The sequence below is a fragment of the Sceloporus occidentalis genome, unplaced genomic scaffold (assembly GCF_023333645.1).
Source record: "Sceloporus occidentalis isolate IW3139 unplaced genomic scaffold, rSceOcc1.0.p SCAF_111, whole genome shotgun sequence".
Taxonomy (NCBI): domain Eukaryota; kingdom Metazoa; phylum Chordata; class Lepidosauria; order Squamata; family Phrynosomatidae; genus Sceloporus; species Sceloporus occidentalis.
In genome coordinates, this window is record NW_028317091.1 from 1,585,001 (window position 1) to 1,595,000 (window position 10,000).

The 10,000-nt window shown below is 44.0% G+C and overlaps 21 non-coding genes across 21 annotated transcripts in view; all 21 read left to right on the forward strand.

The window, feature by feature from the left end:
* Positions 1 to 306: 306 nt before the first annotated feature.
* Positions 307 to 379, forward strand: TRNAK-CUU (transfer RNA lysine (anticodon CUU)). Its single transcript has one exon. It is a non-coding gene; the product is annotated as a tRNA-Lys (tRNA).
* A 428-nt stretch (positions 380 to 807) lies between these two features.
* Positions 808 to 880, forward strand: TRNAK-CUU (transfer RNA lysine (anticodon CUU)). Its single transcript has one exon. It is a non-coding gene; the product is annotated as a tRNA-Lys (tRNA).
* A 428-nt stretch (positions 881 to 1,308) lies between these two features.
* Positions 1,309 to 1,381, forward strand: TRNAK-CUU (transfer RNA lysine (anticodon CUU)). The gene has a single exon. It is a non-coding gene; the product is annotated as a tRNA-Lys (tRNA).
* A 428-nt stretch (positions 1,382 to 1,809) lies between these two features.
* On the forward strand, positions 1,810 to 1,882 carry TRNAK-CUU (transfer RNA lysine (anticodon CUU)). The gene has a single exon. It is a non-coding gene; the product is annotated as a tRNA-Lys (tRNA).
* A 428-nt stretch (positions 1,883 to 2,310) lies between these two features.
* Positions 2,311 to 2,383, forward strand: TRNAK-CUU (transfer RNA lysine (anticodon CUU)). The gene has a single exon. It is a non-coding gene; the product is annotated as a tRNA-Lys (tRNA).
* A 96-nt stretch (positions 2,384 to 2,479) lies between these two features.
* On the forward strand, positions 2,480 to 2,552 carry TRNAK-CUU (transfer RNA lysine (anticodon CUU)). Its single transcript has one exon. It is a non-coding gene; the product is annotated as a tRNA-Lys (tRNA).
* A 428-nt stretch (positions 2,553 to 2,980) lies between these two features.
* TRNAK-CUU (transfer RNA lysine (anticodon CUU)) lies at positions 2,981 to 3,053 on the forward strand. Its single transcript has one exon. It is a non-coding gene; the product is annotated as a tRNA-Lys (tRNA).
* A 428-nt stretch (positions 3,054 to 3,481) lies between these two features.
* Positions 3,482 to 3,554, forward strand: TRNAK-CUU (transfer RNA lysine (anticodon CUU)). Its single transcript has one exon. It is a non-coding gene; the product is annotated as a tRNA-Lys (tRNA).
* A 428-nt stretch (positions 3,555 to 3,982) lies between these two features.
* Positions 3,983 to 4,055, forward strand: TRNAK-CUU (transfer RNA lysine (anticodon CUU)). Its single transcript has one exon. It is a non-coding gene; the product is annotated as a tRNA-Lys (tRNA).
* Positions 4,056 to 4,483: 428 nt separating this feature from the next.
* TRNAK-CUU (transfer RNA lysine (anticodon CUU)) lies at positions 4,484 to 4,556 on the forward strand. Its single transcript has one exon. It is a non-coding gene; the product is annotated as a tRNA-Lys (tRNA).
* A 428-nt stretch (positions 4,557 to 4,984) lies between these two features.
* Positions 4,985 to 5,057, forward strand: TRNAK-CUU (transfer RNA lysine (anticodon CUU)). Its single transcript has one exon. It is a non-coding gene; the product is annotated as a tRNA-Lys (tRNA).
* A 428-nt stretch (positions 5,058 to 5,485) lies between these two features.
* On the forward strand, positions 5,486 to 5,558 carry TRNAK-CUU (transfer RNA lysine (anticodon CUU)). Its single transcript has one exon. It is a non-coding gene; the product is annotated as a tRNA-Lys (tRNA).
* A 428-nt stretch (positions 5,559 to 5,986) lies between these two features.
* Positions 5,987 to 6,059, forward strand: TRNAK-CUU (transfer RNA lysine (anticodon CUU)). The gene has a single exon. It is a non-coding gene; the product is annotated as a tRNA-Lys (tRNA).
* Positions 6,060 to 6,487: 428 nt separating this feature from the next.
* TRNAK-CUU (transfer RNA lysine (anticodon CUU)) lies at positions 6,488 to 6,560 on the forward strand. Its single transcript has one exon. It is a non-coding gene; the product is annotated as a tRNA-Lys (tRNA).
* A 414-nt stretch (positions 6,561 to 6,974) lies between these two features.
* Positions 6,975 to 7,047, forward strand: TRNAK-CUU (transfer RNA lysine (anticodon CUU)). Its single transcript has one exon. It is a non-coding gene; the product is annotated as a tRNA-Lys (tRNA).
* Positions 7,048 to 7,475: 428 nt separating this feature from the next.
* Positions 7,476 to 7,548, forward strand: TRNAK-CUU (transfer RNA lysine (anticodon CUU)). Its single transcript has one exon. It is a non-coding gene; the product is annotated as a tRNA-Lys (tRNA).
* Positions 7,549 to 7,976: 428 nt separating this feature from the next.
* TRNAK-CUU (transfer RNA lysine (anticodon CUU)) lies at positions 7,977 to 8,049 on the forward strand. The gene has a single exon. It is a non-coding gene; the product is annotated as a tRNA-Lys (tRNA).
* Positions 8,050 to 8,477: 428 nt separating this feature from the next.
* TRNAK-CUU (transfer RNA lysine (anticodon CUU)) lies at positions 8,478 to 8,550 on the forward strand. Its single transcript has one exon. It is a non-coding gene; the product is annotated as a tRNA-Lys (tRNA).
* A 428-nt stretch (positions 8,551 to 8,978) lies between these two features.
* Positions 8,979 to 9,051, forward strand: TRNAK-CUU (transfer RNA lysine (anticodon CUU)). The gene has a single exon. It is a non-coding gene; the product is annotated as a tRNA-Lys (tRNA).
* A 428-nt stretch (positions 9,052 to 9,479) lies between these two features.
* Positions 9,480 to 9,552, forward strand: TRNAK-CUU (transfer RNA lysine (anticodon CUU)). The gene has a single exon. It is a non-coding gene; the product is annotated as a tRNA-Lys (tRNA).
* A 428-nt stretch (positions 9,553 to 9,980) lies between these two features.
* Positions 9,981 to 10,000, forward strand: part of TRNAK-CUU (transfer RNA lysine (anticodon CUU)) — a 73-nt gene continuing 53 nt past the window's right edge. The window contains exon 1 of the tRNA in view: positions 9,981 to 10,000. This exon is cut by the window's right edge and continues 53 nt beyond it. This is a non-coding gene — a tRNA (tRNA-Lys).

Genomic DNA, 10,000 nt, shown 5'->3' on the forward strand with positions numbered 1-10,000 from the left:
GTATTCATACAGCATCCATTGCACTTCTTATGAGCTTGGCAGGTGTCATAGGCAGATTTCATGCCAGCTTTTTCTGATGTTTACTGGTGGGCCTAAGCTTTAACCTTCAGATGACAGAGCCTAGGGGAAATAATAAGACAAAAGATTTTTCCCTTCTTTGATAAAGCTTTTGACTTCTTTCTTGTATGTCAAATGGAGCTGGTGACCATCTCGAGTCCTGGCAATTTCTCTAAACGTTCGTAAGATAGCGCTGAGTGCAACAAGTGATAGTAGCCCCGATTCTGTCAGCAACATGCACTTATCACAGCCCGGCTAGCTCAGTCGGTAGAGCATGAGACTCTTAATCTCAGGGTCGTGGGTTCGAGCCCCACGTTGGGCGAAGATATCATTTTTATGTCAACCTTTGAAAATTGCACTTCACAGCCTACGCCCGTATTCCTCCCAACACCGATAAGAGTGATAATATGAAAAAGCCAAAGGCGTTCAGCTTCAAATTAGGATGTATTCATACAGCATCCATTGCACTTCTTATGAGCTTGGCAGGTGTCATAGGCAGATTTCATGCCAGCTTTTTCTAATGTTTACTGGTGGGCCTAAGCTTTAACCTTCAGATGACAGAGCCTAGGGGAAATAATATGACAAAAAATTTTTCCCTTCTTTGATAAAGCTTTTGACTTCTTTCTTGTATGTCAAATGGAGCTGGTGACCATCTCGAGTCCTGGCAATTTCTCTAAACGTTCGTAAGATAGCGCTGAGTGCAACAAGTGATAGTAGCCCCAATTCTGTCAGCGAGATGCACATATCACAGCCCGGCTAGCTCAGTCGGTAGAGCATGAGACTCTTAATCTCAGGGTCGTGGGTTCGAGCCCCACGTTGGGCGAAGATAACATTTTTATGTCAACCTTTGAAAATGGCACTTCACAGAATACGCCCGTATTCCTCCCAACACCGATAAGAGTGATAATATGAAAAAGCCAAAGGCGTTCAGCTTCAAATTAGGATGTATTCATACAGCATCCATTGCACTTCTTATGAGCTTGGCAGGTGTCATAGACAGATTTCATGCCAGCTTTTTCTGATGTTTACTGGTGGGCCTAAGCTTTAACCTTCAGATGACAGAGCCTAGGGGAAATAATATGACAAAAGATTTTTCCCTTCTTTGATAAAGCTTTTGACTTCTTTCTTGTATGTCAAATGGAGCTGGTGACCATCTCGAGTCCTGGCAATTTCTCTAAACGTTCGTAAGATAGCGCTGAGTGCAACAAGTGATAGTAGCCCCAATTCTGTCAGCAACATGCACATATCATAGCCCGGCTAGCTCAGTCGGTAGAGCATGAGACTCTTAATCTCAGGGTCGTGGGTTCGAGCCCCACGTTGGGCGAAGATATCATTTTTATGTCAACCTTTGAAAATTGCACTTCACAGCCTACGCCCGTATTCCTCCCAACACCGATAAGAGTGATAATATGAAAAAGCCAAAGGCGTTCAGCTTCAAATTAGGATTTATTCATACAGCATCCATTGCACTTCTTATGAGCTTGGCAGGTGTCATAGGCAGATTTCATGCCAGCTTTTTCTAATGTTTACTGGTGGGCCTAAGCTTTAACCTTCAGATGACAGAGCCTAGGGGAAATAATATGACAAAAGATTTTTCCCTTCTTTGATAAAGCTTTTGACTTCTTTCTTGTATGTCAAATGGAGCTGGTGACCATCTCGAGTCCTGGCAATTTCTCTAAACGTTCGTAAGATAGCGCTGAGTGCAACAAGTGATAGTAGCCCCAATTCTGTCAGTGAGATGCACATATCACAGCCCGGCTAGCTCAGTCAGTAGAGCATGAGACTCTTAATCTCAGGGTCGTGGGTTCGAGCCCCACGTTGGGCGAAGATATCATTTTTATGTCAACCTTTGAAAATGGCACTTCACAGCCTACGCCCGTATTCCTCCCAACACCGATAAGAGTGATAATATGAAAAAGCCAAAGGCGTTCAGCTTCAAATTAGGATGTATTCATACAGCATCCATTGCACTTCTTATGAGCTTGGCAGGTGTCATAGGCAGATTTCATGCCAGCTTTTTCTGATGTTTACTGGTGGGCCTAAGCTTTAACCTTCAGATGACAGAGCCTAGGGGAAATAATATGACAAAAGATTTTTCCCTTCTTTGATAAAGCTTTTGACTTCTTTCTTGTATGTCAAATGGAGCTGGTGACCATCTCGAGTCCTGGCAATTTCTCTAAACGTTCGTAAGATAGCGCTGAGTGCAGCAAGTGATAGTAGCCCCAATTCTGTCAGCAACACGCACATATCATAGCCCGGCTAGCTCAGTCGGTAGAGCATGAGACTCTTAATCTCAGGGTCGTGGGTTCGAGCCCCACGTTGGGCGAAGATATCATTTTTATGTCAACCTTTGAAAATGGCACTTCACAGCCTACGCCCGTATTCCTCCCAACGCCCGTATTCCTCCCATGCACATATCATAGCCTGGCTAGCTCAGTCGGTAGAGCATGAGACTCTTAATCTCAGGGTCGTGGGTTCGAGCCCCACGTTGGGCGAAGATATCATTTTTATGTCAACCTTTGAAAATGGCACTTCACAGCCTACGCCCGTATTCCTCCCAACACCGATAAGAGTGATAATATGAAAAAGCCAAAGGCGTTCAGCTTCAAATTAGGATTTATTCATACAGCATCCATTGCACTTCTTATGAGCTTGGCAGGTGTCATAGGCAGATTTCATGCCAGCTTTTTCTGATGTTTACTGGTGAGCCTAAGCTTAAACCTTCAGATGACAGAGCCTAGGGGACATAATATGACAAAAGATTTTTCCCTTCTTTGATAAAGCTTTTGACTTCTTTCTTGTATGTCAAATGGAGCTGGTGACCATCTCGAGTCCTGGCAATTTCTCTAAACGTTCGTAAGATAGCGCTGAGTGCAGCAAGTGATAGTAGCCCCAATTCTGTCAGCAACACGCACATATCATAGCCCGGCTAGCTCAGTCGGTAGAGCATGAGACTCTTAATCTCAGGGTCGTGGGTTCAAGCCCCACGTTGGGCGAAGATATCATTTTTATGTCAACCTTTGAAAATGGCACTTCACAGCCTACGCCCGTATTCCTCCCAACACCGATAAGAGTGATAATATGAAAAAGCCAAAGGCGTTCAGCTTCAAATTAGGATGTATTCATACAGCATCCATTGCACTTCTTATGAGCTTGGCAGGTGTCATAGGCAGATTTCATGCCAGCTTTTTCTGATGTTTACTGGTGGGCCTAAGCTTTAACCTTCAGATGACAGAGCCTAGGGGAAATAATATGACAAAAGATTTTTCCCTTCTTTGATAAAGCTTTTGACTTCTTTCTTGTATGTCAAATGGAGCTGGTGACCATCTCGAGTCCTGGCAATTTCTCTAAACGTTCGTAAGATAGCGCTGAGTGCAGCAAGTGATAGTAGCCCCAATTCTGTCAGCAACACGCACATATCATAGCCCGGCTAGCTCAGTCGGTAGAGCATGAGACTCTTAATCTCAGGGTCGTGGGTTCGAGCCCCACGTTGGGCGAAGATATCATTTTTATGTCAACCTTTGAAAATGGCACTTCACAGCCTACGCCCGTATTCCTCCCAACACCGATAAGAGTGATAATATGAAAAAGCCAAAGGCGTTCAGCTTCAAATTAGGATGTATTCATACAGCATCCATTGCACTTCTTATGAGCTTGGCAGGTGTCATAGGCAGATTTCATGCCAGCTTTTTCTGATGTTTACTGGTGGGCCTAAGCTTTAACCTTCAGATGACAGAGCCTAGGGGAAATAATATGACAAAAGATTTTTCCCTTCTTTGATAAAGCTTTTGACTTCTTTCTTGTATGTCAAATGGAGCTGGTGACCATCTCGAGTCCTGGCAATTTCTCTAAACGTTCGTAAGATAGCGCTGAGTGCAACAAGTGATAGTAGCCCCATTTCTGTCAGCAACATGCACATATCATAGCCCGGCTAGCTCAGTCGGTAGAGCATGAGACTCTTAATCTCAGGGTCGTGGGTTTGAGCCCCACGTTGGGCGAAGATATCATTTTTATGTCAACCTTTGAAAATTGCACTTCACAGCCTACGCCCGTATTCCTCCCAACACCGATAAGAGTGATAATATGAAAAAGCCAAAGGCGTTCAGCTTCAAATTAGGATGTATTCATACAGCATCCATTGCACTTCTTATGAGCTTGGCAGGTGTCATAGGCAGATTTCATGCCAGCTTTTTCTAATGTTTACTGGTGGGCCTAAACTTTAACCTTCAGATGACAGAGCCTAGGGGAAATAATATGACAAAAGATTTTTCCCTTCTTTGATAAAGCTTTTGACTTCTTTCTTGTATGTCAAATGGAGCTGGTGACCATCTCGAGTCCTGGCAATTTCTCTAAACGTTCGTAAGATAGCGCTGAGTGCAACAAGTGATAGTAGCCCCAATTCTGTCAGCGAGATGCGCATATCACAGCCTGGCTAGCTCAGTCGGTAGAGCATGAGACTCTTAATCTCAGGGTCGTGGGTTCGAGCCCCACGTTGGGCGAAGATATCATTTTTATGTCAACCTTTGAAAATGGCACTTCACAGCCTACGCCCGTATTCCTCCCAACACCGATAAGAGTGATAACATGAAAAAGCCAAAGGCGTTCAGCTTCAAATTAGGATGTATTCATACAGCATCCATTGCACTTCTTATGAGCTTGGCAGGTGTCATAGGCAGATTTCATGCCAGCTTTTTCTGATGTTTACTGGTGGGGTTAAGCTTTAACCTTCAAATGACAGAGCCTAGGGGAAATAATATGACAAAAGATTTTTCCCTTCTTTGATAAAGCTTTTGACTTCTTTCTTGTATGTCAAATGGAGCTGGTGACCATCTCGAGTCCTGGCAATTTCTCTAAACGTTCGTAAGATAGCGCTGAGTGCAACAAGTGATAGTAGCCCCAATTCTGTCAGCGAGATGCACATATCACAGCCCGGCTAGCTCAGTCGGTAGAGCATGAGACTCTTAATCTCAGGGTCGTGGGTTCGAGCCCCACGTTGGGCGAAGATATCATTTTTATGTCAACCTTTGAAAATGGCACTTCACAGCCTACGCCCGTATTCCTCCCAACACCGATAAGAGTGATAATATGAAAAAGCCAAAGGCGTTCAGCTTCAAATTAGGATGTATTCATACAGCATCCATTGCACTTCTTATGAGCTTGGCAGGTGTCATAGGCAGATTTCATGCCAGCTTTTTCTGATGTTTACTGGTGGGCCTAAGCTTTAACCTTCAGATGACAGAGCCTAGGGGAAATAATATGACAAAAGATTTTTCCCTTCTTTGATAAAGCTTTTGACTTCTTTCTTGTATGTCAAATGGAGCTGGTGACCATCTCGAGTCCTGGCAATTTCTCTAAACGTTCGTAAGATAGCGCTGAGTGCAACAAGTGATAATAGCCCCAATTCTGTCAGCGACATGCACATATCGCAGCCCGGCTAGCTCAGTCGGTAGAGCTTGAGACTCTTAATCTCAGGGTTGTGGGTTCGAGCCCCACGTTGGGTGAAGATATCATTTTTATGTCAACCTTTGAAAATTGCACTTCACAGCCTACGCCCGTATTCCTCCCAACACCGATAAGAGTGATAATATGAAAAAGCCAAAGGCGTTCAGCTTCAAATTAGGATGTATTCATACAGCATCCATTGCACTTCTTATGAGCTTGGCAGGTGTCATAGGCAGATTTCATGCCAGCTTTTTCTGATGTTTACTGGTGGGCCTAAGCTTTAACCTTCAGATGACAGAGCCTAGGGGAAATAATATGACAAAAGATTTTTCCCTTCTTTGATAAAGCTTTTGACTTCTTTCTTGTATGTCAAATGGAGCTGGTGACCATCTCGAGTCCTGGCAATTTCTCTAAACGTTCGTAAGATAGCGCTGAGTGCAACAAGTGATAGTAGCCCCAATTCTGTCAGCGACATGCACATATCACAGCCCGGCTAGCTCAGTCGGTAGAGCATGAGACTCTTAATCTCAGGATCGTGGGTTCGAGCCCCACGTTGGGCGAAGATATCATTTTTATGTCAACCTTTGAAAATGGCACTTCACAGCCTACGCCCGTATTCCTCCCAACACCGATAAGAGTGATAATATGAAAAAGCCAAAGGCGTTCAGCTTCAAATTAGGATTTATTCATACAGCATCCATTGCACTTCTTATGAGCTTGGCAGGTGTCATAGGCAGATTTCATGCCAGCTTTTTCTGATGTTTACTGGTGGGCCTAAGCTTTAACCTTCAGATGACAGAGCCTAGGGGAAATAATATGACAAAAGATTTTTCCCTTCTTTGATAAAGCTTTTGACTTCTTTCTTGTATGTCAAATGGAGCTGGTGACCATCTCGAGTCCTGGCAATTTCTCTAAACGTTCGTAAGATAGCGCTGAGTGCAACAAGTGATAGTAGCCCCAATTCTGTCAGCAACATGCACATATCATAGCCCGTCTAGCTCAGTCGGTAGAGCATGAGACTCTTAATCTCAGGGTCGTGGGTTCGAGCCCCACGTTGGGCGAAGATATCATTTTTATGTCAACCTTTGAAAATGGCACTTCACAGCCTACGCCCGTATTCCTCCCAACACCGATAAGAGTGATAATATGAAAAAGCCAAAGGTGTTCAGCTTCAAATTAGGATGTATTCATACAGCATCCATTGCACTTCTTATGAGCTTGGCAGGTGTCATAGGCAGATTTCTGATGTTTACTGGTGGGCCTAAGCTTTAACCTTCAGATGACAGAGCCTAGGGGAAATAATATGACAAAAGATTTTTCCCTTCTTTGATAAAGCTTTTGACTTCTTTCTTGTATGTCAAATGGAGCTGGTGACCATCTCGAGTCCTGGCAATTTCTCTAAACGTTCGTAAGATAGCGCTGAGTGCAACAAGTGATAGTAGCCCCAATTCTGTCAGCAACATGCACATATCACAGCCCGGCTAGCTCAGTCGGTAGAGCATGAGACTCTTAATCTCAGGGTCGTGGGTTCGAGCCCCACGTTGGCCGAAGATATCATTTTTATGTCAACCTTTGAAAATTGCACTTCACAGCCTACGCCCGTATTCCTCCCAACACCGATAAGAGTGATAATATGAAAAAGCCAAAGGCGTTCAGCTTCAAATTAGGATGTATTCATACAGCATCCATTGCACTTCTTATGAGCTTGGCAGGTGTCATAGGCAGATTTCATGCCAGCTTTTTCTAATGTTTACTGGTGGGCCTAAGCTTTAACCTTCAGATGACAGAGCCTAGGGGAAATAATATGACAAAAGATTTTTCCCTTCTTTGATAAAGCTTTTGACTTCTTTCTTGTATGTCAAATGGAGCTGGTGACCATCTCGAGTTCTGGCAATTTCTCTAAACGTTCGTAAGATAGCGCTGAGTGCAACAAGTGATAGTAGCCCCAATTCTGTCAGCGAGATGCACATATCACAGCCCGGCTAGCTCAGTCGGTAGAGCATGAGACTCTTAATCTCAGGGTCGTGGGTTCGAGCCCCACGTTGGGCGAAGATATCATTTTTATGTCAACCTTTGAAAATGGCACTTCACAGCCTACGCCCGTATTCCTCCCAACACCGATAAGAGTGATAATATGAAAAAGCCAAAGGCGTTCAGCTTCAAATTAGGATGTATTCATACAGCATCCATTGCACTTCTTATGAGCTTGGCAGGTGTCATAGGCAGATTTCATGCCAGCTTTTTCTGATGTTTACTGGTGGGCCTAAGCTTTAACCTTCAGATGACAGAGCCTAGGGGAAATAATATGACAAAAGATTTTTCCCTTCTTTGATAAAGCTTTTGACTTCTTTCTTGTATGTCAAATGGAGCTGGTGACCATCTCGAGTCCTGGCAATTTCTCTAAACTTTCGTAAGATAGCGCTGAGTGCAACAAACGATAGTAGCCCCATTTCTGTCAGCAACATGCACATATCATAGCCCGGCTAGCTCAGTCGGTAGAGCATGAGACTCTTAATCTCAGGGTCGTGGATTCGAGCCCCACGTTGGGCGAAGATGTCATTTTTATGTCAACCTTTGAAAATTGCACTTCACAGCCTACGCCCGTATTCCTCCCAACACCGATAAGAGTGATAATATGAAAAAGCCAAAGGCGTTCAGCTTCAAATTAGGATGTATTCATACAGCATCCATTGCACTTCTTATGAGCTTGGCAGGTGTCATAGGCAGATTTCATGCCAGCTTTTTCTGATGTTTACTGGTGGGCCTAAGCTTTAACCTTCAGATGACAGAGCCTAGGGGAAATAATAAGACAAAAGATTTTTCCCTTCTTTGATAAAGCTTTTGACTTCTTTCTTGTATGTCAAATGGAGCTGGTGACCATCTCGAGTCCTGGCAATTTCTCTAAACGTTCGTAAGATAGCGCTGAGTGCAACAAGTGATAGTAGCCCCAATTCTGTCAGCAACATGCACATATCACAGCCCGGCTAGCTCAGTCGGTAGAGCATGAGACTCTTAATCTCAGGGTTGTGGGTTCGAGCCCCACGTTGGGCGAAGATATCATTTTTATGTCAACCTTTGAAAATGGCACTTCACAGCCTACGCCCGTATTCCTCCCAACACCGATAAGAGTGATAATATGAAAAAGCCAAAGGCGTTCAGCTTCAAATTAGGATTTATTCATACAGCATCCATTGCACTTCTTATGAGCTTGGCAGGTGTCATAGGCAGATTTCATGCCAGCTTTTTCTGATGTTTACTGGTGGGCCTAAGCTTTAACCTTCAGATGACAGAGCCTAGGGGAAATAATAAGACAAAAGATTTTTCCCTTCTTTGATAAAGCTTTTGACTTCTTTCTTGTATGTCAAATGGAGCTGGTGACCATCTCGAGTCCTGGCAATTTCTCTAAACGTTCGTAAGATAGCGCTGAGTGCAACAAGTGATAGTAGCCCCAATTCTGTCAGCAACATGCACATACCACAGCCTGGCTAGCTCAGTCGGTAGAGCATGAGACTCTTAATCTCAGGGTCGTGGGTTCGAGCCCCACGTTGGGCGAAGATATCATTTTTATGTCAACCTTTGAAAATTGCACTTCACAGCCTACGCCCGTATTCCTCCCAACACCGATAAGAGTGATAATATGAAAAAGCCAAAGGCGTTCAGCTTCAAATTAGGATGTATTCATACAGCATCCATTGCACTTCTTATGAGCTTGGCAGGTGTCATAGGCAGATTTCATGCCAGCTTTTTCTAATGTTTACTGGTGGGCCTAAGCTTTAACCTTCAGATGACAGAGCCTAGGGGAAATAATATGACAAAAGATTTTTCCCTTCTTTGATAAAGCTTTTGACTTCTTTCTTGTATGTCAAATGGAGCTGGTGACCATCTCGAGTCCTGGCAATTTCTCTAAACGTTCGTAAGATAGCGCTGAGTGCAACAAGTGATAGTAGCCCCAATTCTGTCAGCGAGATGCACATATCACAGCCCGGCTAGCTCAGTCGGTAGAGCATGAGACTCTTAATCTCAGGGTCGTGGGTTCGAGCCCCACGTTGGGCGAAGATATCATTTTTATGTCAACCTTTGAAAATGGCACTTCACAGCCTACGCCCGTATTCCTCCCAACACCGATAAGAGTGATAATATGAAAAAGCCAAAGGCGTTCAGCTTCAAATTAGGATGTATTCATACAGCATCCATTGCACTTCTTATGAGCTTGGCAGGTGTCATAGGCAGATTTCATGCCAGCTTTTTCTGATGTTTACTGGTGGGCCTAAGCTTTAACCTTCAGATGACAGAGCCTAGGGGAAATAATATGACAAAAGATTTTTCCCTTCTTTGATAAAGCTTTTGACTTCTTTCTTGTATGTCAAATGGAGCTGGTGACCATCTCGAGTCCTGGCAATTTCTCTAAACGTTCGTAAGATAGCGCTGAGTGCAACAAGTGATAATAGCCCCAATTCTGTCAGCGGCATGCACATATCGCAGCCCGGCTAGCTCAGTCGGT